The following is a 25,723-nucleotide window of genomic DNA, read 5'->3' as shown; positions in this document are numbered from 1 at the left end:
CTCTGCACCACCCTGTGTTGTTCTCGTAGCCCAGCTAACCCAGAATGCCAGCTCTGCACCACCCTGTGCTGTTCCCGTAGCCCAGCTAACCCAGTGCCAGCTCTGCACCACCCTGTGCTGTTCTCGTAGCCCAGCTAACCCAGAATGCCAGCTCTGCACCACCCTGTGCTGTTCTCGTAGCCCAGCTAACCCAGAATGCCAGCTCTGCACCACCCTGTGCTGTTCCCGTAGCCCAGCTAACCCAGAATGGAGGCCCTGCACCACCCTGTGCTGTTCTCGTAGCCCAGCTAACCCAGAATGGAGGCCCTGCACCACCCTGTGCTGTTCTCGTAGCCCAGCTAACCCAGAATGCCAGCTCTGCACCACCCTGTGCTGTTCCCGTAGCCCAGCTAACCCAGAATGCCAGCTCTGCACCACCCTGTGCTGTTCCCGTAGCCCAGCTAACCCAGAATGCCAGCTCTGCACAGCCGTGCACTCTGCCACCTGTAGACCAGGTGGTGTTTGGAGGGCCAGTTTGATGGGCTGTTGGGAGATTTTTGTGATCCCTCCAATTCCTCGACCTTTCCTCTGCATGTCTCTGAACTGCTTCCACTGTCCTTCTGAGAGTCGCTAGCCATGATCGGCTCCGAGTCGTACAGTTGCCTCAGGCGCTTACTCCCAGGCATACGAACGGCACGTCCTGTTCAGGGGAGCTTGTTTTGGGTGGTTAGAGCCTTGGCGCTGGGCAAGGTGTCTTGGAAGGGGGGGGGGGGGTATTGATATTGGACCACCTTTCTTCCCACCAGAATCTCTCATCATGATTAACAGCATGTAGCTATCACAGTCATGAGATTAGACTATGAGCAGAAACTGCGTGAATTTGACATGTACTCATTGAAAGAGAGAAAGTTGAGTAAGGGATATGGTAACTGTTTGTCAATTACTAAAGGGGCTGGGTAATGCAGACCCCGATGAGTCTTGTTCTGAACAGTAGACTCTGAGGGCACAGCCTGAGCTTGCAAGGGTTGGTGTTGGCAACTGGGGTGGCTTGGTGGGCTGGTGGGGAGGGGGGGGGGGGGGGTGGGGAAACGGGCATGTCGGAGTGGAAGGTTGCTGGTGGAAAATTTAAAATGAGCCTGTGGAACCAGGGGACTAGATTATAGATGGAGGATGAAGCAATGCCATCGGTGCTGAAATCCGAAGGTTAACCCCCGTCATCGGGCTGCGGTACCCAGGCTGGCATATTCCCAGAGATGGTCACTGCGGCTAACATCGCTGTTGAGGATGGTAGCCTACCCTCCAAGGGTTTCTGGCCCAATCAGAAGCAGGCAGAGGCAGAGGTGGCTTAATTGGGCTCAGGGGGCACCATTATGCTAGCTTTCCCCATTGTTGGCAAAACAACATGGCAGCGGGAGGACATTGGCCAGATACCACCCCCCCCCCCCCCACCCCCCACCCCCCAAACAACTTCCCATGCAATTTTGCCATCCTTCCTGCCTGTGCATAGGCAATGGATTGACTTCAAATGAGAAAGGGAGTTAAGGATCGTATAAGATTAAAAGAAACGGCTGATAAAATTGCCAGAAATAAATCTGAGGATTGGCCGTTTTTTTTTTAGAATGGAAGCAAAGGAAGGCCAAGACACGGATAAAGAAAGGGGGAACAGAATATGAATGCAATCTGGCATAAAAAAAACATGAAAATGGACTGTAAAAGTTTCTATAGGTCTGTAAAAAGAGTGTTTGGCCGAGACATGTAGGGCCATCCCAGGTAAGAGCCAGGAGAATTTATAATGGGGAATGGAGAAATGGCAGAAAAGCCGAATGATTACACTGTGTCTGTTTTGACTCCGGAAGATACAGCAAATCTCCCAGATGTCGAGATCTAAGGGACGAAGGAGAATGCAGAGTTGAAGGAAATCAGGTAAAGTAAGAAGGTCGTATTGGAGAAATTAATGGGACCTTATATTATGCATCCCAGAGTGTTGAAAGAGGTCGCTATAGACAGAGTGGATGCATTTAGTCATCAGCTTCCAAAATTCTATTGATTCTGGGATTGTTCCTGAAGATTGGAGCAAATGCCACCTCACTGTTTAATAAGGGAGGGAGAGAGAAAACAGGAAACTACAGACCTGTTGGCCTTACATCAGCAGGGAAAATGATGGAATCTGTTATAAAGAGATGACAAATGGACACTTGGATAATTATGATCTGATTGGGCACAGTCAGCATGGAGTTACCAATGGCAAATCATGTTTAACAAACTTGGAGTTTTTTCAGGATGTTACTAACAAAATTTACAAAGTCAATGGACATTGTAGGTTTGGATTTTCAGAAGCCTTTTCATAGAATTTACAGTGCGGAAGGAAGCCATTCGGCCCATCGAGTCTGAACTGGCCCTTACCAAGAGCACCCGACTGAAGCCCACGTATCTACCCTATCCCCGTAACCCAGTAACCCCCACTTAACATTTTTGGGACACTAAGGGCAATTTAGCAATGTCAATCCACCTAACGCGCACATCTTTGGACTGTGGGAGAAAACTGGAGCACCCGGAGGAAACCCACGCAGGCACGGGGAGAATGTGCAGACTCCACATAGACAGTGACCCAAGCCGGGAATCGAACCTGGGACCCTGGAGCTGTGAAGCAACTGTGCTAACCACTATGCTACCGTGCTGCCCACTTTTGATAAAGTCCCCCATAGGATGTTAATTAGGAAAATAGAAGCACATGGGATCGGAGGCAATATACTGGCATGGGTGGAGGATTAGTTAACAGGTAGGAATAAACAGGTCATTCTCACGTTGGCAGGCTGTGACTAATGGAGTACCACAAGGATTATAATAATAGCTTATTGTCACAAGTAGGCATCCATGAAGTTATTGTGAAAAGCCCCTAGTCGCCACATTCCGGCACCTGTTCGGGGAGGCCGGTACGGGAATTGAACCCGTGCTGCTGGCATTGTTCTGCTTTACAAGCCAGCTGTTTAGCCCTCTGTGCTAAACCAGCCCCAAGTACTTAGTACTTTGGCCCAGCTTTACACAATATAAATCAATGATTTGGATGTGGGGGCCAAATGTAATATTCCGAAGTTCACAGATGACACAAAGCTAGGCGGGAATGTGTATTGTGAGGAAAATGTAAATTGGCTACAGGACGATTTGGCATTTAGCGAATGGGCAAGAACATGGCAGATGGAATATAAAGTGGAAAAATGTGAGGTAATCCACTTTGGTAGAGGGAGCAGATGTGTAGAGTATTCCTAAATGGTAAGAAATTAGAAAGTGGAGATGTACAAAGGGACCTGGGTCTCCTTGCCCGTAAGTCACTGAAGGCTAACATGCAGGTGCAGCAATCTATTAGGAAGGCTAATGGAATGTTAGCCTTTACCGCGAGAGGGTTTGAGTACAGGAGTAGTCAGGTTTTGCTTCAATTGTATGGGAGCTTGGTTAGACCGCACCTGGGGTACTGTGTGCAGTTTAGGTCACCTTACCTCAGAAAGGATATTATTGCCACAGAGGGAGCGCAACGAAGGTTCACCAGACTTGTTCAGGGGATGGTGGGAGTGTCTTATGAAGAGGGCCAGAGTATCGAAGAATGAGGTGGTCTAATTGAATACTCAAAGGAATAGACAGTGTAAATGTGGGTAAGATATTTCCCTTGGTTGGGGAGTCTAGAACCAGGGGGCACAATTTCAAAATAAAGGGGAAATCACTTTGTTAATTAAGGAGAAATTTAATTGCACGGAAGATTGTGAATCTTTGTAATTCTCTACCCAGAGGGCCCATGAAAGCTCTGTCATTGAGCATGTTTAAAGCAGAGATTGATAGATCTCGGATTAACAATAATGTCAAGGGTTATGGGGATAGTGGGGGTAAAAAGCATTGAAGTGTCCAATCAGCTATGATTGTATTTAATGTCGGAGTAGACTCGACGGGCTGAATGGCCTACTCCTTTTCCTATGTTCTTCCAGCCAGTGACCAAGGGTCTGGTGAAAGGCTCCCGCATTATTTCAGTAATTGAGCGGTAAGTCAATGGAACATGCCCCAAGGGAGATGGTAGAAGCAGAAAATGTTGATTAACAAAATGAAAATTAAGTACATTTGCTGCAAATTTGCTTGCAGAAAATAATATTGCGGAATACAGCGTGTGAGTAATTTAAGACATTCATGTTTGGCAAGTGCGCCGTGTTTTTGAGGAACCTGTGACTTATGGATCCATGTTTCTCAAAGCTTTCCAAAATGGAGATTATTCCACATCTCAGGCCTGGGTCAGCATTTGATGATGGTTTGATTATTGATTTGTTCCCGTTCTTTCACGGGACATGGTCACCGTCAGCGAGGCCAGCATTTGTTCCCATCCCTAATTGTCCTTGAATTGAGTGGCTTGCTGGGCATTCTTTGCAACCTCATCCAACCCGCACATCCCTGGACACTCAGGGGCAATTTAACATGACCAATCCACTTAACCTGCACATCTTTGGACTGTGGGAGGAAACCAGACCACCCGGAGGAAACCCACGCAGACACGGGGAGAACGTGCAGACGCCACACAGTCACCCGAGGCTGGAATTGAACCCGGGTCCTTGGCGCTGTGAGGCGTAGTGATTCTATGACTACCTGATGAACCTCCAGAATTCCTCTTCGAGATAACCTCTGCTGCTATTGTACCTCCTGAGGGTGACAGTGTGATGCATGATCAATCGTACGAAAGACTCATATTGGTACAACTGTGGCTTTATTACAGTCAGATGCGTGGCCTCCTGCTGCAGCTGGCGAAATGGCTGATACGGCTCCTTGTGGGCGGAGCTAGCCGGCAGGGGCTACCGGCGAACCTGTAGTGCAGGTCCTAACGTACATCCCCTAATACAGTTGCACAGTGGTTCACCACACAGTGCAAACACTGAAGTGATAAAAGTAAGTTGATAAAATATATATTTTTGGAAATGTTGGCCAGCCTGCCAAATGTTAAGTTACAGTTGCATCTTTAAAAGCTAAGCTCATCACAGTGCACGCAAACAAGCAGGCTGACTGAAACTTATGCAAGTTTAAAGAAAACGTTGGCACATTTTGTGAAAGTTTAAAACCATTTGGAACGTACTGAAATTCCCATCTATAAAAATGGATGCGATGCTCTTCATATAGTTTATCTCTCCCACTCAAGAGAAGCATCAGAAAGGTGGCTGATGCCAAAGATCGACAGAAAAGAATTAACAGATGGCATGGGGGCGAGATATAGGGCACAGAAAAAGAAAATCATGATATTGAATGGAATAATGTGCTTTTAAAGGGATAGGCACCATACAAGCCTTTCTTTACTGGATTTCCTGTCCTCTTGGTATCATGTGGCTTGGAGCAAAGGAGAACGAATTAAGAAAAAGAAGTTTTAAAACGAAAAACATAATAATAATCTTTGTTGTCACAAGTAGGTTTACATTAACACTGCAATGAAGTTACTGTGAAAATCCCCCAGTCGCCACATTCTGGCGCCTGCTCGGGGACACTGAGGGAGAATTCAGAATGTCCAATTCACTTAACAACATGGCTGGGATTCTCCGACCCCGCGCCGGGTCGGAGAATCCCCAAGTTGGCGCGAGTGCCGTGCCGCCACGATGCCGCCTCGCCAATTCTCCGGCGCCGATTTTCGGGCGCATGCGGGATTGCGGCCGTGCCGGATGGCCCCCCCCCCCCCGGCAATTCACCGGGCGTCGATGAGCTGAGTGCCCGCCGAGTTCGGCCGAGTCCCGCCAGTGTGGGTTACTCGTGTCCCACACGGCGGGAGCTGGAAGGTGTGTCTGCGGGGTCCGTCCTGGAGTGGGGCCTCCACGGTGTCCTAGCCGCGATCGGGGCCTACCGATTGGCAGGTGGGCTGGTTCCGTGGGAGCCTATGTTCCTTCACGCCAGGCCCCTGTAGGGCTCTGCCATATTGCCCCGGGGGCCGGCGCGAAGACGGGAACCCATGCGCGGAATCATGCTGACCGTGGCGCGCATGTGTGAACTCGCGCCGGCTGGAACTGCGGGGACCATTCTGGCGCTGACCCAGCCCCCTAGGAAGGGGAACATACAGGACAATTAGGACCATTGACGCCGGAGTGGTTCACGTCGCTTTTCACGCCGGTGTCAGAACTTGGCCACGGGATTGGAGAATCCCGGCACATGTCTTTCAGGACTTGTGGGAGGAAACAGGAGCACCCAGAGGAAACCCACGCAGAAACGGGGAGAGCGTGCAGGTTCCGCACAGACCCATTCGGGAATCGAACCTGGGACCCTGGAGCTGCGAAACCACAGTGCTAACTACTGTGCAACCGGGTCTCCTGCGGTCCATTTTGAAATAACTTGAGAATAAGTGAACAAACAGCACAAGCGTATAATGTGCAGCATCAGCAAGTTACCCGAGAAATCAGATTTTACCTGTAATAGCCGCTGTCATAAATGTCGCCCACTATCACTGGAACAAACTTCTCGAACTATTGCTTAACACATCTGAAATGTTGCTGGGTATCCAACAGAAGTCAAAATTGTTTTTAACATTTTATTCTGTGAGTCTTCCTACTTTTACTGCTCTCTACCTCAGTACGTTACGGGGTATCGATCCCATGCTGGGTGTTTCAGAGCTGTTCAGAGCTGCTGACACATGGCTGTGCTAATGGACATGAAGCATATGGCGGGGAGCTGATCCTGTCGGTGAAAATTTGTCACATAACAGGAAGTTGAGAGGAACTCAGGGGGTCGTCCTAGGCATGCGGGGACAGCGAATGTGCAAACATTACAGCATGGCCACGCATCAAAACCGCTTGATGAGCTGTAAACCTCTTCTTCTACATCCTGAGCTCATGAAAGGAGCTATATAAATGCAATTTCCTTCTTCCTTGTTGCCCGAACCAGAGATTATTATTTACTACCCAGAGTAAATCATCGAGTTAGTATCGACGCTTTCACTTAACAGCGTGTCACGTTAGTTATGCAGCAACATTAAATATTCAGATGAGGCACGGTAGCACAGTGGTTAGCACTGCGGCTTCACAGCACCAGGGTCCCAGGTTCAATTCCCGGCTTGGGTCACTGACTTTACGGAGTCTGCACGTTCTCCCCGTTTGCTCCGGGCACAATTTCTTTGATGCTTAGGCACCGTAACGCAATGCAGGCTAGGTGGATAGGACGGGGGAGTGGGCCAAGGCAGGGTGCTCTGACATGTAAATGTCAGCCATTCACATCTTTTTTGAAATGCCAAACATTTCCCGGTGTTTGGAATATTCCCTGTCTTAATAGACAAAGGAATGGAATTTGGGGCCTCCTGCCAACCTCTTGACTTCCATGCCACGTGTGAAGACGTTTGTTTTCCTCATGACAGTGTGTATAACCTGATGGCTACAACTCAGACTCATCCCAAAGTAACCGGTGTGGGGTTGATTTCGTACAACCTGTGGATGTGGTTAAGAGTGAACAATTGTTTATTAACAGTCTCTTCCCAACTACATTCGTGATTCTTCTGACACCCTTCTGTCATTTCAACAATGGGAAGTTTCCTGGTTTTCCCCCTTTTCACAATGCATGTCCAATCACTTCACACCTCAGTCCCCCACAGCACAGTCTGAGGGCTCTCTGCTTTTTCCTTGAATCAAGGCCCAAACAATTCAAATCCATCACCAGCCTCCTCCGCCTGCCAGAGCTTGTTCTCTCATTCAACACTTCCTCCTTTAACTTATCTCGCTTCCTCTAAATAAAAGGTATGGCTATGGGTGCCCACCTGGCCTCCAGTTATGCCTGCCTTTTTGTGGGGTATGTGCAACACCACCACCTGCAAATTCCCTTCCAAGCCGTCCTGACGGGGAAACATATCGCCACTCCTTCCCTGCTCCTGGGTCAAAATCCCGGAGCTCCCTCCCTAACATCGCTGTGGGTGTACCTACACCACAAGGACGGCAGTGGTTCAAGATGCAGTTCGCCATCTACCTCTCAAGGGCAATTAGGGATGGGAAATAGCCAGGGATGGCCACATTCCCAAAATGACTTTCAAAATAATTCCTTGTTTTAGTCTTACTCAGCTGTCCCCCCCACCCCTTCCCCAATCTCCCAGTTTCTCCATCTCTGTCACATCTGTTCAGGTGATGCTAATGTCCACAGTGGCACTTCTGACACGCCTTCCTTTTTCCTGGGCCGAGGATTCCCCACCACTCTGGCTGACAGGACCCTCAACCATGTCTGATCCATTTCCCGCAATTCTGCCCTTACCCCCTCGCCCTCCCTCCCAGAACAAAGGACCCTTGCCCTCACTTCCACCCTGCCAACCCCCACATTCAAAGAACCATCCTCCCTCATTTATGCCAACCCCAGCTGGATGTCACCACCGAAAAACCCGTGACAGCATTCCGAAGGGAACTTTCCCTCGGTGACACACTGCTCCACTCCTCTATCACTCCCAACACCTCAGCCCCTACCTGTAGCACTGTCCCATGCATCCACAGGAGGTGTAACACCTGCCCTTTTTCCCTCCTCACCATCCAAAAACTCCTTCCAGGTGAAACAATGATTTCTTTGTACTTCTCTCAATTTCGTCTACGGTATTCTCTGCGCACGATGTTCTCTCCTCTACTTGGGGATACCAAACGCAGATTGTGTGACCACTTTGTGGTGCTCCTCCATTCACTCTGCCTTAGCCTGCTACAAAGTTCCGATGAACTCTTCCTTTCCTACCCCACCGCTGCATTCAACCCCCCCCCCCCCCCCCCCACCGCCCGCTAGCCGGCCACCCCATCCCCTCACCCCCCCCCCCCGACCGGACCATCTCTCTCTTGTTTGCTACATCTTTGTTGCAATCCGTCCCCTGCTACAGTGTAATATCCAACGCATTTTCCCTCTCTTTATTTCTGATGAAGAGTCAAATGGACTCAAAATTTTAACTTTCCGTTCCTGCAGATGCTGCCAGACTTGCCGAGTTTTTCCAGAATTCTCTGTTTCGTTTCCGATTTTGGCAGCTGCAGTATTTTGCTTATTTTAGTGTTTAATTCACTGTTGCTGCTTTTTTTCTCCAATGGGATACCGGTTGTCTTTTTTTTAAAAACCACGTTCACCTTCATTGCCTTCCATTTCTCTCCTGGTGTTTGATGAGGTGTTCGCCAAAACCCTCTTCCACAGCCACATTTCCCCCCTCAGTGACTGTCTCCGTCTCCGACTCATCCCACCTGGATTCCAACTCAAGTTCCACCCCTCATGTTTTAAATCCACCCATTGGGAATACCGTGTATTTCCAGGATATGCAAGGCTCCTCGGACTGCTGTTTCCGCTACATTCTGAGATCCATGCTCAGTAACACGCGCTGACATCTATACCAACTTGACCTCACACTCCAGCAGCACCCACTCACCCGATTCCAAAGCTGTCCTCGACCCTAGCTTCATTTTATTCTTCATCTCATCCAAGGCCTTAACAAGAAGCTTTTTCTCTTCCTTTCTGATGTTAATCATAGAATCATAGAATTTACAGTGCAGAAGGAGGCCATTCGGCTCATGAAGTCTGCACTGGCTCTTGGAAAGGGCACCCTACCCACCCTACCCCCATAACCCAGTAACCCCACCCAACACTAAGGGCAATTTTGGACACTAAGGGACAATTCAGCATGGCCAAACGACCTAACCTGCACATCTTTGGACTGTGGAAGGAAAGCGAAGCACCCGGAGGAAGCCCACGCAGACACGGGGAGAACGTGCAGACTCCGCACAGACAGTGACCCAAGCCGGGAATCAAACATGGGAACCTGGAGCTGTGAAGCAATTGTGCTAACCACTATGCTACCATGCTGCCCTAAACATATGGATTAGGTATATCAACAACTTACCTGATCGCAATGCTCATCCTGAACCCTCCACACCTTCCTGTCCCTCTGACCCCATTCCTTTGTCTAACGCCATTCCTTCCTGTATATCCACCATACCCCCTGACCCTCACCTCTCTGATGCTGCATATTCTGTACGCAGCTAAGGACTCAGTTTCATTCCCTTACATCCTCACCTCAAATAATTTCGGGCTCGGCACGATGCTGAACACTTGCTCCATGGCCTCCTTATACGACATTCCTGCCATCCCCGCAGTGTTGGCCTCATTGTGTCGGGGTGATGCCATCCCTTCCTGATGTTCCTGACTCCGCCTTCAAGGTTCCAGCGGCTCTGGGATGGCCGGACTCAGCGGCTCAGGCAGAGTCCTGGGCTCCGGCATCTCTGGGAGTGCCGGATTCCTGGGATGTCACTGCCTCCACCTTCTGAGGTCCATCGACTGCCAGGTGTTCACCAGCCGGTGACCCAGGAGCCTGCCTACTTGTTAACCGCCCCCCCGCACCCCCCCAAGGTGTGAATTTCTGCACTGGCGGAGGGTGTGACTGACAGCTGTGACACTTCTTCGATGCTTCTATCTGAGGTGACTCCCTCGGAGTCTGTGGTTCTCATAATGCATGTGGATTGGCTGGGCTGATGAACGGCAGTGAGATGGTGTTAGTGCATCACAGGGGCAGAGTGGTGAGACTATGGCTGGATATGTTGAGAGCTGTCTCGCTGCTGAAGTAAAGATCTGCTTTAATACCCTTTCCCAAACCCCGTATCCAACTCACCTCGCTCTATACACACACACACACAAAGCATAGAGGGAGAGGGAAGAAAATAATGATAAAATTAAAGGAAAAAGCATCTCCAAAGCACAAAATTAGCTTCCAGTTATAGTCTTTCAGGAGTTCACAATTTTGTTGCGATACTTCTTCCTTTGAAGCTTGAGATGGTTTTCTCTGGCAAGGTTGGCCACTTTCTTTGCAGATTCAAAATCATTTCAAATATACAGTAAAGATGCGTCAGGAGCTCACCACTTTTAGAACAATAAAGCAGTTCTTTACTTCAGCAGGAAGGGAGAGACTTTTCCCCCTTCTTTTAAGGTCATATCACTTCTGCCCAGCCCTCTCGGAAGAATCATGCAGGAACTAATCACCGACCGTTGTCAGGCAGAACACTGTTTCTGGCCAACCCACGGGTTGCCAGCCAGCCAATTGAACTGGGTTCCTCCAAAACTGGTTCTTAAGATTCACCTGGCACCATCTATTTCCTCCTCTCCAGAATACAAAACCTGAAACACACTGTCCTGACTAACAGGCTATTTCAGCTTGAGTCCACTGCTTTAAGGGTACAGTGTCCAATTATGGGTCTACGTACCGAATACAATAAAATAAAATAAATGGAAACAAAAGGAAATCAAAAAGGAAGGACTCCTTAACACTTGCTGGATGCCTGCCCGATCGCGGGTACAGGATGTCACGCCTCTGCTTGGTACCATCCCGGGATTTCAAAGGGTTCCCTCCGTAAAACGTGCTGTTGTCTTGCTAGCAGCCATTCCCCCTGACTGGACTCGGAAGAAGTGCTGGGGAGGTTGAAATGGAGCGCCCCACTGGTCGCAGGGATTATGTTTGCTGGGGCGAGAAAATCAGAGTTAAGCTGCGATGAGCGCGGCGCGAATCACGTGGAGAAAAAACATTTTATTGAAGAGGCTGAATATATGGCAACATTTTCCCGGGACAGCTCCGGCGGGATTCCCTCCGGTTTTCCCGTCGGGACCGACACTTAGAAATAAATATCGGAAAATTCCGCACCGGCGTGGTAACTGGGTCTAGCAGAAGGGGGAGGTGGAGGGGTACAAGTGGTAAGCAGCTACAAACATAGCCACTCCCAGCTGGAAAGGTAACTTGTCTCCTGAGATTAAGCTGGCGCTGAAAGCTGCTGTTTTAAAAATCTGAGAGAGAAGAAACACGACACTGAAACTGGAGAGAGGTTTTTCTAAGCTTGAAGATACTAAGTGGGTGGTAACTATTTATATAGATTTAACTCAAAGAGCTATCTGTAATATTGGATGTTGTTTGGAAGAGTGGCATTTCTCAGAGTTCAGGAATGTAGATAGCTAGGAGAAAGTGTTAACTTCATGAGATATCGTTTGTGTATAGCCATTATTGTAGTATGTGTTGTCAAGAATGTAGAAATTGTTATATATTATATTATATTTTATATTCTGTTGCAGTAATGTTATTAAGAACCCTGGTTTTAAATGCATACAGGAAGTGTGTTTGCTGAAGCTATAATTAAAGGGTATTAAAGGTGAGGTAATAATTCATTCCAACCACTCACTTGATTACAGACAAAGGGCTCATGGGATATTGTTATGATTGCTGGAGATTCCCTGGAGAGTAGATAATTTATGAGGGATTGTATTTAGTAATGGTTAAGCAGGTCTTTTGATAGGTTAGTGGGATACAGATGCTGTAATTAATAGGAGGAGCCAGGTCTGCCTGTAGATTTGCAATTCGTAGGATTTGCGGCTGACAATACAGAAGTGCTGGATCTGCTCTCGAAAGGAGATCTCTCCAAAAGTCTCCACACAGCTAAGCATGTAACCTGGTTTGTTGACTTTACTTGCAAGCAGCATTTGAACTGTATTGGTTTGCTGAATTGGAATTAGTAGCAGGCATAGTTCTTAAGTTCAAGTTTTTCCTTTGATTTAAGAACTGTTTAGCTGTTAAGTGTAAAGCTCTTTCTTTGATGTGAATGTGGTTAATTCTGTGTTCAAATTTAAGTGTGTTTTAACAAAAAAAATACCTATTGGTTAGGGTCACCATACATGGGGTGAAGTATCCTTTCCTCACAGTTTTACAAGCTAAAATAAATTGTTTCGGTGCCTTGTCCAGAATCCTGACAACTGTTGGGGTCTGGTCCGGTATCCCAACAGTGTACTGTTTGAGTGTATTATAGGGCTGGATTCTCCGGTCCCCCGGCCGCGTATTTCTCAGGCGTGCGCCATTCGCTGGCAGTGTGATTCTATCTTCCCGCCACTTGTCAATGGCCGGGAAACGTACGGGTGGGGGTGAGCTGCCTGCAGGGAAAGAGAAGCCTAACAACCAGAGAATTCCGGCCATAGTCTTTCATTTGTGTGTTTTCTTTTAAGTTAATAAATATTCTTTATTGATTGATTACAACAGCACTGGTCTGTTCCGACCTGTTTTGCGTATCTTTTCTCACATTATAGCAAGTTGGAAATAAACGCCACTCTTCTGGGTTTTGGAATACCCTCGCGTTTAACATCAGCGAGGATCGCGACACTTCCAGGTTTTTGGCGTGGAGCTTGAACATACAACCTCTGATTCAGAAACAAAACTGCGACCAACCAAGTCATGGCTGGTGCATAAATGAGGCTTCTCTCCTCATTATAGTGGCAATGCTTTTGAACGCCACACTCATGTGTAAAGAAAGTGAGGTTCATCATATTCAGCCCCAATGCGTGCCATGGGACGATTGGTGCCAGGTATGTTAACTGAGTGAATAGCAAGTGTTTCGCTTGAAGGAAGAATGCCTTTTTAAGAAGTCGAACCTGTATTTTTAAGCTCTTGCCCCAATCGCTCTTTCAACTTCCAAAATTTTAGCAGCTGGTTCAATCATTCAGGTAAATGAAGGATCTTCCTTGCGACAATGTAACATGGAATGTGTCTGCTCTGTACAGGCTACACTCCAGAATAACCTATGCCCGTCACTGCTTCTCTCTTGTGTCGCTCCGAGGAGCTGTTGGAGAGCAACAGTGATATAAACTTGGAATCGGTCAACTATCTCAATTTTAATAAGGGTGCATCAGTAATGCACTTTGAACAGCAGGGTTATAATATTTTTAATATGTAATGGGGGTCTAAACATCTGTTTTCAGTAACATGGATCACCAGCTAATTGCCGCAAGCAAATCTGTAAATATTTCCATGAACACAATGCAAATTAACTTTACTGCTTATGCCATTTTGCAAAAATGAAGTTTAAAAAAAGCAAATACCTGGCTTTTTTTTAAACATGTGGTTGCTAAATTAGGCCTCTGCTTACGTTTTTGTTCTCCGATCTGCTCATGGTTTATTTAAATATAATCAGAAATGTCTGTTGTGTCTACGCCTTTCAAGTCAGGGTGTCTAACTGCCACATGTTTGCATGCATAATTCAGACATTGGTGCTCAAGATACTGGGCGAGACAGTGAAACAATGGGAGGAATTTTCCCAAAATAGCACAGAGTGTTGGATCAGGCGAGGAGAGCTGTGTGAAGATCACCGGATTCACAGCCGCCTTTTAACGTCAGACACAATTACAGACACAAGCGCGGATCACACAGCCAGCTGGAGGGGCGGGACCTCAACACGGCAGCTTCGCCAGCAATCTGAGATCGGGGCACCCTTTTTAAAGGACGCCCTAATCTTCATATCCAACCCCGCCCCCCAACAGACACCATGGACCCCCCCCACCCCCACGGACATGCCCTCCCCCCCCCCCCCCCAAGTGGACATTGGGGCAACTACCCCCACTGACAGAGGGAAACCCCAGTGGATAAGGGGAACACTCCCCTCCATGCAGAAGGGCAACATGCTCCAATGGAGGAGGGTACTCCCCTGTCAGTGCCCCATGGCAGTGCCCCAGGCATGTGCCTCAACCCACGGGGCCAGCAGGCAGCTCCGCCTCCCCGGCATCATCACCACAACTGTTTTTTTGTCTTCGGATGCCAGTAGTGACCCGCGCCAGCATGATGTCATGCCGCTGAGGGGTAAAAAGGCGTCATGGACAGACATTTAAACCACCCTCTTTTGGACTGACCTGATTAATATAACACTCCTGTATTGCTTCACCCAATGCCGGTGTCTATGTATTTACATTGTGTACCTTGTGTTGCCCTATTAAGTATTTTCTTTTCTTTTCATGGACTAAATGATCTGTTTGAACTGCTCGCAGAAAAATATTTTCACTGTACCTCGGTACACGTGACAATAAACAAATCCAATCCAATCCAAGTAGATTATAATTTATTTAAATTTATGGAAATCACCCCCCCCCCAATGGTGGGGGGGGGGGGGGGGCGTGGTGGAGATCTCAAACGGAGATCTCTCCGGCTCAATTTCCATCTTTTGGCCACTCGCGAACTTTAGCAGCAATCATTTCCAAGTAAGACACATGTGCAGCATTGCTTAAATACAAATCATTCCTTCTTTTTGGGGGAAATTTCAGATCCACAATTCGGCTACAATTGTCATTGCCATGTTTTATACTGAGTTTATAGCATTTTCTAAAATCATTCTCCCCATGTGGATGTCACTGGATGAGTTGTTATTTATTGGATAGTCCTGTTGTCTGTTCGGCCTCTTTGAGTCTGCACCGGCCCTTGGAAAGAGCACCCTACTCAAGCCCATGCCTCCATCCTATCCTCGTAACCCAGTAACCCCACCAAATCTTTGGACATTGCGAGGTAATTTACCGTGGCCAATCCACCTAACCCGCACATCTTTAGACTCCGGGAGGAAATCGGAGCAGCCGGAGGAAACCCACCCAGACATGGGAAGAACGTGCAGACTCCAGACAGACAGTGACCCAAGCCGAGTGATTCACCCGAGTGAATCGAACCTGGGACCCTGGCGCTGTGAAGCAACGGTGCTATCCATTAGACAGGAAGTTCCAGGACTTCAGCCTAGCAACGCAAAGGAAAAACAATGCAAATTCCTGTCAGGATGGTGTGTGACGAGGAGAGGAATCTGTACATGATGGTAGTCCCACACACCTCTGGCTGAAATTCAGAATTAAACAGGATCTTCTGTTGTACCTGTTGTAATATGCCTTTATGCGGTATCAGCGTGGCATCACTAAAAGGGAGATGTGTCACGTGATCCAATCTTAGTTTCACTTTTGCTTTGAGCAAAGCACACTCGCATACTCTGATATCTTCAAACTTTATACCTAATGTATCATTGTTTTCATGTGCTTTGTCTTAATAAATGAACCCCCAGTGCTTTACCCAATTCCTGATTCGTGATTGGTGCCTTGTGTCACATAAAGTAAATAAGCCCAAGGAGGATTATATCACCATAATAATAAGACATGATGATCAGTGCCGGTAAGACAGATGGCAGCAAAATTAAATACAATAATGTACGACATGGGGAACAGTTTTAGATCGTGCTCGGTTGCCAGAGATGTTTTGGTCAGACCACAACGAAGTCACAGGATATGAGAGTGTTGAAAACACAGCGTTCTGACTGTGAAGATATGACACAAAGCTGAGTAAGTCCTCAAGTAAAGATCTGGGGAGCAGATAGATTCCTTGTGGTGAGACTCCAGCACATAGCCTGCCGGCTTTGTGAGTGGGACCGCGTATCGAGGACACCAGCACTGGGTTCAGTCAGGACAGGCGAGTGACCATGATGTGGGCAGGATCGAGAGTGAGCAAGGGAGAGTCAAACTAGAGAAACCAACAAAAAACATCAGGCCAGAGAAAGTTGCGATTGTAATGGGCGGCTTTAGGAGTTGCTAGGCAATAAAATGGATAAAAAGCAAAGACGTCCATCCTCCATGCTGTGTTCCCACCGCAACTCACCTTCATGGGTGTGGCTTCAGTTTGAATTGGGATACAGCTGACCTACTATCCAAATTTAAAATGTCAAACAGCGTACAGAGCTATGGGCCGGGATTCTCCGATCCCGCGGCCAAGTTCTGACGCCGGCCTCAAAAGCGGCGCGAGCGACTCCGGCATCAATGGGCCTCCAGCCCCAGGCATTCACCCCTTCCTAGGGGGCTAGTATGGCGCCGGAGCGGTGTCCGCTGCTCCGGCGCTCGAAAGCCGGCGCTCCACGGCCGGCACGGGTCCGAGCATGCGCGGGGGTTCCCGTCTCTGCTCGGCCCCTGGCAATATGGTGGAGCCCTTCAGAGGTCCGGCGCGGAGGAACATAGGCCCCCCATGGAAAGATCCTGCCCGCCGATTTGTAGGCCCCAGTCGTGGCCCCCCCACCGGAGTCGGATCCGCACGCCCCCCCCCCCCCCCCCCCCCACCAGGACAGCCCCCGCAGCCAGAACTCCGATAGGACTGTACGTAACCCACGCCAGCAGGACTCAGCCGAACTCGGCGGGCACTCGGCCCATCGAGGCGCGGAGAATCGCCGGGGGAGGGTGTTTTCAATGGCCCCCGACCGGCGTGGCGGCAACCTCGCGGGCGCGATTGCCGCCGATTCTCCGGAGAATCAGTGGCCCGGCGTCGGAGCGCCATGGTGCGAGTCTCACACACCCCCCTCTAAAGTTTAATAAATGTTGTGCTATTTGAATAATTTACAACCCTTTCGTCACTGGGGTTCATCTCTGTTCTAACATTTTTCCAAATAAACTGTTATGAAGTGGCTTTCTACGCTTCCCTTCTGGGATTTGGGATGCCCTTGCATTGAACATCAGTGGGATTCATAACAATTCATACATGAGGTGATTGACGAACCAAAAAATGATGATGACATGCGCGACAAGGTGAAGAGCGGGAAACACATGTTTCACACCGTCAGTCTTTTGGAACGCATGGATGCCATCATACTGCCCAAAGTGTTTAACCAAGGTTTGAGTTAGAATTGTAGGGGGGTCATTTGGACTTGAAACATTGTTTCTCTCCACAGATGAAGCCAGACCTGCTGAGTGTATCCAGCATTTTGTTTCAATTAGCTTTGTAAATTGGTTCTCATTTTCAATGGAGGGGTTACTTTTATTGCCGTTTAAACTATAATAGTCAACTAAAGGCAAAATATTGTGCATGCTGGAATCTGAAAGGAAAACAGAAAATGCTGGAAGAGCTCAGCAGATCTGGCAACAAGTGTGGAGCGAAAAAATAGAGTTAATGTTTTGAGTCTGTATGACTGTGTCAGAGCTCTGATGGTGATGGTCAGCATTTGGTATTGCAGAACTAGAGGATTGTTGAAAAAAGAGACATGCTGTCGAAGTTTTTTGTCTTGCACTCACCAGGACAGATGCGAGAATGCCAAACTTCAATGCGAGGGACAAATTGCACTGCAGAACAATAGGGTAAGCCAATCAGCGCCCTTTTCTCACACTCCTGACTTCTGCCTTGTATTGGGGTTTGGGGAATCAGGGGCTGAGTTACACTCCGCTGAATTCCCAGCCTCTGATCTGATCTTGTAGCCACAGCGTTTATATGCCTGGCCCAGTTCAGTTTCAGATCAACAGTAACCATCAGGATGTTGATAGTGGAGGATTAGTGATGGTATCTCCATTGAATATCAAGAGGAGGTGGTTGGTTTATCTCTTGTTGGAGATAATAATAATCTTTATTGTCACAAGTAGGCTTACATTAACACTGCAATGATGTTACTGTGAAAATCCCCTGGTCGCCACACTCAAGCGCCTGTTCGGGTCACAGAGGGAGAATTCAGAATGTCCAAATTACCGAACAGCACGTCTTTCGGGGCTTGTGGGAGGAAACCGGAGCACCCGGAGAGAACCCACAGAGACGCAAGGATAACATGCAGACTCCATACAGACAGTGACTCAAGCCGGGAATCGAACCTGGGACCCTGGCTCTGTGAAGCAATGGTGCTAACCACTGTGCTACCGTGCCACCCAACGGGAATTACATCACACCTGTGAGACTTGCATGTTACTTGTGCACAAGTTGTGCGAAGTTGCACTTACATTGGGATTTTATGAAGGAATCAATCAAAAAAAATGATAGTACATCCAACTGAATGTGAATCTGAAGGCAGGAAAAACTTTTAATTCAGTGATTTGGTTGCAGCATTGATTTATATCAGTATTTTCTTCACCCACTGGAATAATGGAATTGTGAATGCACATGCAATCAATACCCTGCCCAGGTCTGAGGTGTATTTTTCTGACTGAGCTGCACACTAATTGTTTGTATGTTATTAAAAACAATGATGTGGAGATGCCGGCGTTGGACTGGGGTGAGCACAGTAAGAAGTCTTACAACACCAGGTTAAAGTCCAACAGGTTTGTTTCAAACACGAGCTTTCGGAGCACGGCTCCATTCACCTGAAGAAGGAGCCGTGCTCCGAAAGCTCGTGTTTGAAACAAACCTGTTGGACTTTAACCTGGTGTATTAAAAACAATGGGTGAGGATTTTTGGCCCGGTCGCTGGGACTGTCTGGTGCTGCCAAAACTCAGCAGACATTTGGCTGGGGCATTGAATCTCCTGCGGCAGGTCCCACCACGGCCAGAAAACCCAGGCCAGTGTCTTTAGAAAATGATGCAACAAAATCTTCACCTTAGCACAGTGGGCTAAACAGCTGGCTTGTAATGCAGAACAATGCCAGCAGCGCGGGTTCGATTCCCGTACCGGCCTCCCTGAATGTGGCCATTACGGGCTTTCCACAGTAACTTCATTGAAGCCTACTCGTGACAATAAGCGATTATTATTGTGGGCAGCACGGTAGCACAAGTGGATAGCACTGTGGCTTCACAGGACCAGAGTCCCAGGTTCAATTCCCCACTGGGCCATTGTCTGTGCGGGGTCTGCACGTTTCCCCGTGTCTGCGTGGGTTTCCTCCAGGTGCTCCGGTTTCCTCCCACAGTCCAAAGACGTGCAGGTTAGGTGGATTGGCCATGATAAATTGCCCTTAGTGACCAAAAAAAGGTTAGGAGGGGTTAATGGGTTACGGGGATAGTTAGAAGTGAGGGCTTAAGTGGGTTGGTGCAGACTCGATGGGGCTCCTTCTGCACTGTATGTTCTACATTCTAACCTGCTGTTGACAGCAAATTATGAAGGTGTTGGTTATAATTTTAACAAGCCTTCGCAGAGACAAAAGATTGGTGCATTGAGACATGTTTTTGGAATAAAAGGCCGTTGTTTGACTTGTTAGGTCAATGCAGTTCCTAATGACCACACAGAATAGCCAAGGCTGGCTAAGAGAAGGAGAAATTATGTACTAGCCGGGCTCAAGTTTCATGCAATGTGGGCGCCATTGGCAAGGCCAGCATTTGTTGCCCATTCCTAATTGCCCTTGAACTGGATTGCTTTGCTCGGCCAAATATCAGAGGGCATGTACATCAGGCCAGGGAAGGAAGGCAGTTCTTCGTCCCTGAAGGGCATTAGTAAACCAGATGTGTTTTTACAACAATCGACAATAGTAGTAATGACCACCATTACTGAGACCAGCTTGATATTCCAGATTATATTAATTTAATTTAAATGCTACTAGCTGGCAATGGAGAGGATTTGAACCCATGCCCTCAGACCATTAGTTTGGGCTTCGGGATTATTAGTCCAATGACGCTACCACTTTGCCACCATCTGCCCTATTGTTAGAATTGTTAAACATGATAAGACTTCTTCTGTGTTCTGTTGCTCACAAATTTGTTAACACAGATATAAAGAATACATTTACAATACATTTACTATCAATAGCAAATACAGGAAATCTGAGTCACTGTACTATCTGTAACATATTTGCATAACCCATGCAAACATATGAACTGAGGCTTTGCATACTGTAAACAGTGATTGAAAGACTGTAAAGGCCACAATTGAATCAATGTCCTACAACTTTAGAAGCTCCAACAGAGCTAGAATTTAAGATAGTCAGTTAACATAAATCATTCAATCCTGTGCTATCAGTCTATCTATTCCCCTTGCTGTCAGTCTCTATGACTATAAGTGATCAGTGTATGTGCAAAACTGAAGCAGTCAATCCGACAAATTAAATCATCAAAAGTAAAGCATCAATTAATCTAAGATTCAGAATTGTTGTAAAGTAGTTTCCCTTTGAGTGTGCTCATCATTAAGTGGCGGCTTATAAACAAGGACCCTGCCTGTCAAGCTCAAGTGCCCACCCAAACCTTTCGAAGAATAAAAACGTTCTCCTCTATAATGACGCAGATGAGGCTGACGATAAACGTCAGATTTATTTGCACGTATTTACAATGGTCTGATCTGGGCCTGCTTTTAGCCTTTGCTCACAACGAGCCCCAGGAGGTTGGGCTCCACACCTTACCCTGAAGGCCTGTCCTCCACCAATCCCACAGGGTGGTCAATGAAGGTTTCCCTGTGGTCCTTGTGGGGGGTAATGACAACCTTCAAAATCCTGATCCAAGCTGAGCTGAATGCTAATTTCCTCATTGATCTTCCAATGCGGAACAGGAGGTGATTTAAAAAAAAATCTGTTGAGTGTCTTCAATGAATCTCGTGTTCGAGTTTGCTCATGTGGCCCAAGCTTTATGTACACATCATTTCCCAGTTATCCCGGATATCAATTCCATTATTTTACATCGGGTTGGACTGAGAATGATAAGGCTGCCATTGCCTATACCTCAGCTGTTGCGCTTTTTTGCGAGATTAGACACCGAGGGTGGGATTTTTTGTTGTGCTGGCAATGCCACCCATGCCCGTGGATTTCCCGGCAGTGCGGGGTGGCCACAATGGGAAATCCCATTGGCAGGTGCCGGGAATGGAGAATACTGCTGCCGGGTAGGGCGCGCCACCCAGGAATACGTGGCTGGCAGAGCGGAGAAACACACTGCGTGTTCCCCTATTCCCTCTTCGCTACCGACTGACTTTCTCATCATCGAGACAGAGTCATAGAGCTTTACAGCACAGAAAGAGGCCCTTTGGCCCACGGTGTCTGCACTGTCCATCAGGCACCGATCCACTCTAATCCCATTTTCCAACACTTGGCCCGAAGCCTTGTACACTATGGGAGCGATTCTCCGCTCCCCACGCCGGGTGGGAGAATCGCGGGAGGGCCCCCCGACTAATTTCAAGAACCCCTGGCGCCCCCCGAGATTCCCCCAACCCCCGCTCGGAAGAATCGGCGCTCGCCGTTTTTCACGGCGACCGGCGATTCTCCGACCTGGATGGGCCGAGCGGCCTGCCGTTCACGACCGTTTCATGACGGCGGCAAACACACCTGGTCGCTGCCGTCGTGAAATCGCCGTGAGATGCCCGTTTTGGGGCTTGTAGGGGGCCTGATGGGGAATGAGCACCACGACTGTGCTCGGGAGGGGACAGGCCCACGATCGGTGCCCACCGATCGTCGGGCCGGCGTCTCAATCGGACGCACTATTTCCCCTCCGCCGCCCCGCAAGATCAAGCAGCCACGTCTTGCGGGGCGGCTGAGGGGAAAGACGGCCACTGCGCATGCGCGGGTTTGAGCTGTCAGCCGTCGTGACGTCAGCCGCGCATGCACAGGTTCGAACTGTCAGCCGTCGTGACGTCAGCCGCGCATGCACGGGTTGCAGCCGGCCAACCTGCACGTGCACGGCTGACGTCACATAGGCGCCGCTGTCGCGTCACTCTCGGTGCGCCGCCCAGCGGCCGAGAGTTACGGAGCGCCGCTCCTAGCCCGCCGGGAGGGGAGAATAGGGGGCGAGGAGCGGCCTCCGAGGCCGTCGTGAAACTCGGCCGAGTTCACAACGGCCCTCCCAATTTTCCCCGGGAGCGGAGAATCGCGCCCTATGACATTCAAGTGCTCATCTAAATGTTCCTTAAATGGTAGCACAACGCCATGGTTCCAGGTTCAATTCCTCGCTTGGGTCATTGTCTGTGCGGAGTCTGCACGTGTCTGTGTGGGTTTCCTCCGGGTGCTCCGGTTTCCTCCAACAAGTCCAGAAAGATGTGCTTGTTAGGTGAATTGGACATTCTGAATTCTCCCTCTGTATACCCGAACAGGGGCCAGAATGTGGCGACTAGGGGCTTTTCACAGTAACTTCATTGCAGTGTTAATGTAAGCCTACTTGTCACAATAATAAAGATTATTAAATGTTGTGAGTGTTGCTGCCTCTACTATCCTTTCAACCAGTGTGTTCCAGGTGTCCACCACCCTCTGGATGAAAAGATTTGTCCTAAAATCCCCTCTGAATCTCCTGTCCCTTGTCTTAAATCTATGCCCCCTGGTTATTGGCCCCTCGACTAAGGGGACAGGTTTATTCCTATCCACCCTATCTATATCCCTCATAGGCTTGTACACCTCAGTCAAGCACCCCCCTCAGCCTGCTCTTCTCTGAGGAAAATTACCCCAAACTATTTAACATCACTTCATAGCTGAAAGGTTCCAGCCCAGGCAACATTCTGGTGAATCTTTTCTGCACCCTCTCTAGTGCTTGACAACAAATGGTCTCTGGTCTCCTCGGATCCCCTTTAACCTGTCTGGGACTCCTGTCGTATTCATGTGAATGTCAGCTCAACAGGCTTAACTGTTCGTGGGGAAGGCAGGCTGACCATGACTTCGGCGGTGAATACTTAGAGGCTGCAATCATTCAGAATATTTATTCTCGGTTTTGGACACATTTGCATATTTTCATCGATCTCGGTCTGATTTTATTTTCCATTGAAAGAATTTCTTATTGTCAAATTTTTTGTGCCCGCAGGTATGTTTATCCTAATGTGCACTCGACCCAGCTGTTTAACCTTTGAGCATATTGCTGCATGTTCCTTTATCCCTCCCAGTGAATCCATGCTCATTCTGCATGAAGGATTTGTAGATATACATTTTCCTTTTTATTTCACTATTGGCTATTTTATTAATCCTTTTGGGGTCAAGCCTTTCTGATATAATGCAATTAGACCCAGATTGAAAAATATTAACACGTAGCAGAGCTTTATTATACCTTTTAACCAATCATTCTTTAAATGCGTAGAATTCAGAATAATCTGTCATGACACTCTACAGATAGTGAAAATGCTTCTCACACTAAATCTAATATTAGGATTACTAAGGTTCCTGGCAAGGAACCATATGTAGGCACTCTCCCAAAAGTATACTTAGAAACACTCAATGCTTGTTACTTAGTAGAAATTGTTCAGCTTTATCAAGCTTGTAATTAGCGATAGAATCTTTGAATTTAGCTTTACAGTTGTATTGTAATAATTTTCCAGTGAAGAAGGAACGCCAATTGAAGGGTGAATATCCAAGACCTGAACCTACCTAATCTCTCTACAGATGGGCATGCTGTGCATTTGCAACACCTCCTGGTTTCATTGTACGCTAAGCAACAATGTTTACTCCTATGTGTTCGAGCAGACGTTCCCTTGTTCACTCAATCGCGTTTACTTTGAAGGGCGGTTAAATTTGCAGCGGTACCCAGACACGGGGCAGTGCGGTGGCACAGCGGTTAGCACTGCTGCCTGGGTTCAATTCCGACCTTAGGCGACTGTCTTTGTAGAGTTTGCACCTTCTCTCCGTTTCTGCATAGGTTTCCTCTGGCTGCTCCAGTTCTTCTGCCACAGTCCAAAGATGCGCGGGCTAAATTGCCTCTTAGTGTCTAAAGGTTAGGTGGCGATACGTGGTTGGGTGGGTTGAGTGCTCTTTTGGACAGTCGGTGCAGACTCAATGGGCCGAATGGCCTCCGTATGCACTGGAGGGATTCTATGATTCTACGATTCTAAGGCCCTTCAGGCACGAGCTGATAAGTGGCAAATAACATTTGCACCAGACATTCCTGCCAAATGTGATGAAACTCAAATATTTACCTCAATCTGAAGTCAGAGGTCGGGAACTTCGAATGAGCCTCAGGCCTTTTGTGGATACCCCAGCCGGGAAATTGCCGCACTTGTGCAGTTCGAGTTTATTTTCCACTCCAGGCCTGCACAGAAAAAAAGCGAGAAAACGGTATGAAGAGTCGGGTCAGATGACCTGATACAGAGAGCCAATCTTGTGGGTGTCCTAGGAAGTCGAGCACAGGAGGGGGACATTGAGAAGGTCCCAAACCATGAAGAGATCCCAAAACGTAGCCCCAGGTAAAGGATGAAGATGGGGACAGGACTAGGTCCCCTTAAGGGAACTCAAAGAAGGGAGAAGAGAAACAGGCTCCGAGTTAAAGAAAGAACTGCAGTGAGCAGACTGGAAGTGAAGTCCTGAAGTGTTAATGTAAGCCGACTTGTGACAATAAAGATTATTATTATTATTATGTTCTGCTTGGCACGGCCAAAGGCCTAAAATTGTGTTGGAAGGTGGAGCTTGAGTCTACTCAGAGATCCAGGGTAAAGGAATCTCTGAAGGCGATATTGAAACCCTGCGTGGTGGGCCACTGTTGAAACCGCCCCGTGGGGGCATCATGTGGAAAGAATTCCAAGGCAAAATCTTCAAATGTGGGGACTGAAAATCCTCATGAGAAAGACGGAGTTTCAGGGAGATTGGGTGGCTCACATTGTGGCTGGGTGGGTTGTTGAGAAATCCTTGATGCAGCATCCGCAATTTCCTGAGGTAGAGAACTCCAAAGACTCAGAACTCATTGATAACAACTTCTAAATGTTTTAAATTGACTTTTGTGTGTTTCAGATGTGAATTAGGTCTTGAAGCAAACGGCACTAACGTGTTAAGTGATTAGCTTGTGGCAGTGGCTCACACTGGTAACATCTCCTCTTACTGAAATTAAGGGTGAATGGACGTGCGCTGAAATTCAATATGAAAGGTTAAGTGCATTGGCTCCCAAGGGTCATGCAGAACACCTTTATGCTGGTCTGACAGAGAACGCATTAATCTTAGCCGAAGTTGCCCGAACGCTACAATTGCTCCCAGTTGTAGCATCGCTGGAGTTGCACATCCTTTAGTGTCACCAAGCTGGGAAAGAGAGGAGGTGGAATGGGATTTGGCGATGAGGGGGCGTGGGGAAGGAATTAGCAAGGCTTCTTGCTGCTAATCCAGTTACCCGTGCTGGTGACTTGATGTGTATGCCTATTGAGTGATAATAGAAGTAAGCCCAGCTGTCCGTGATTGAATAGCTTATTGCCAGCACTTATGGAACCATCTCCCAGCATCGTCACCACCATCTGGAGAGGAGAGGAAAATAGTGGGCGCAAAAGAACAATTTGTGTGTCTCATGACAGTATGACAGCTCAATATTTCTAAAAGCATTCGCAAGAGGAACAAAAGAATGCTTTGTATCACTCGACAAAATGAATGAGTTGGTGGTGTTGTGTTTGTTGAGC

Source organism: Scyliorhinus canicula, chromosome 9 (genome assembly GCF_902713615.1).
Source record: "Scyliorhinus canicula chromosome 9, sScyCan1.1, whole genome shotgun sequence".
In the NCBI taxonomy this organism is placed as follows: Eukaryota; Metazoa; Chordata; class Chondrichthyes; order Carcharhiniformes; family Scyliorhinidae; genus Scyliorhinus; species Scyliorhinus canicula.
Note: the sequence above shows the minus strand (reverse complement) of the source record.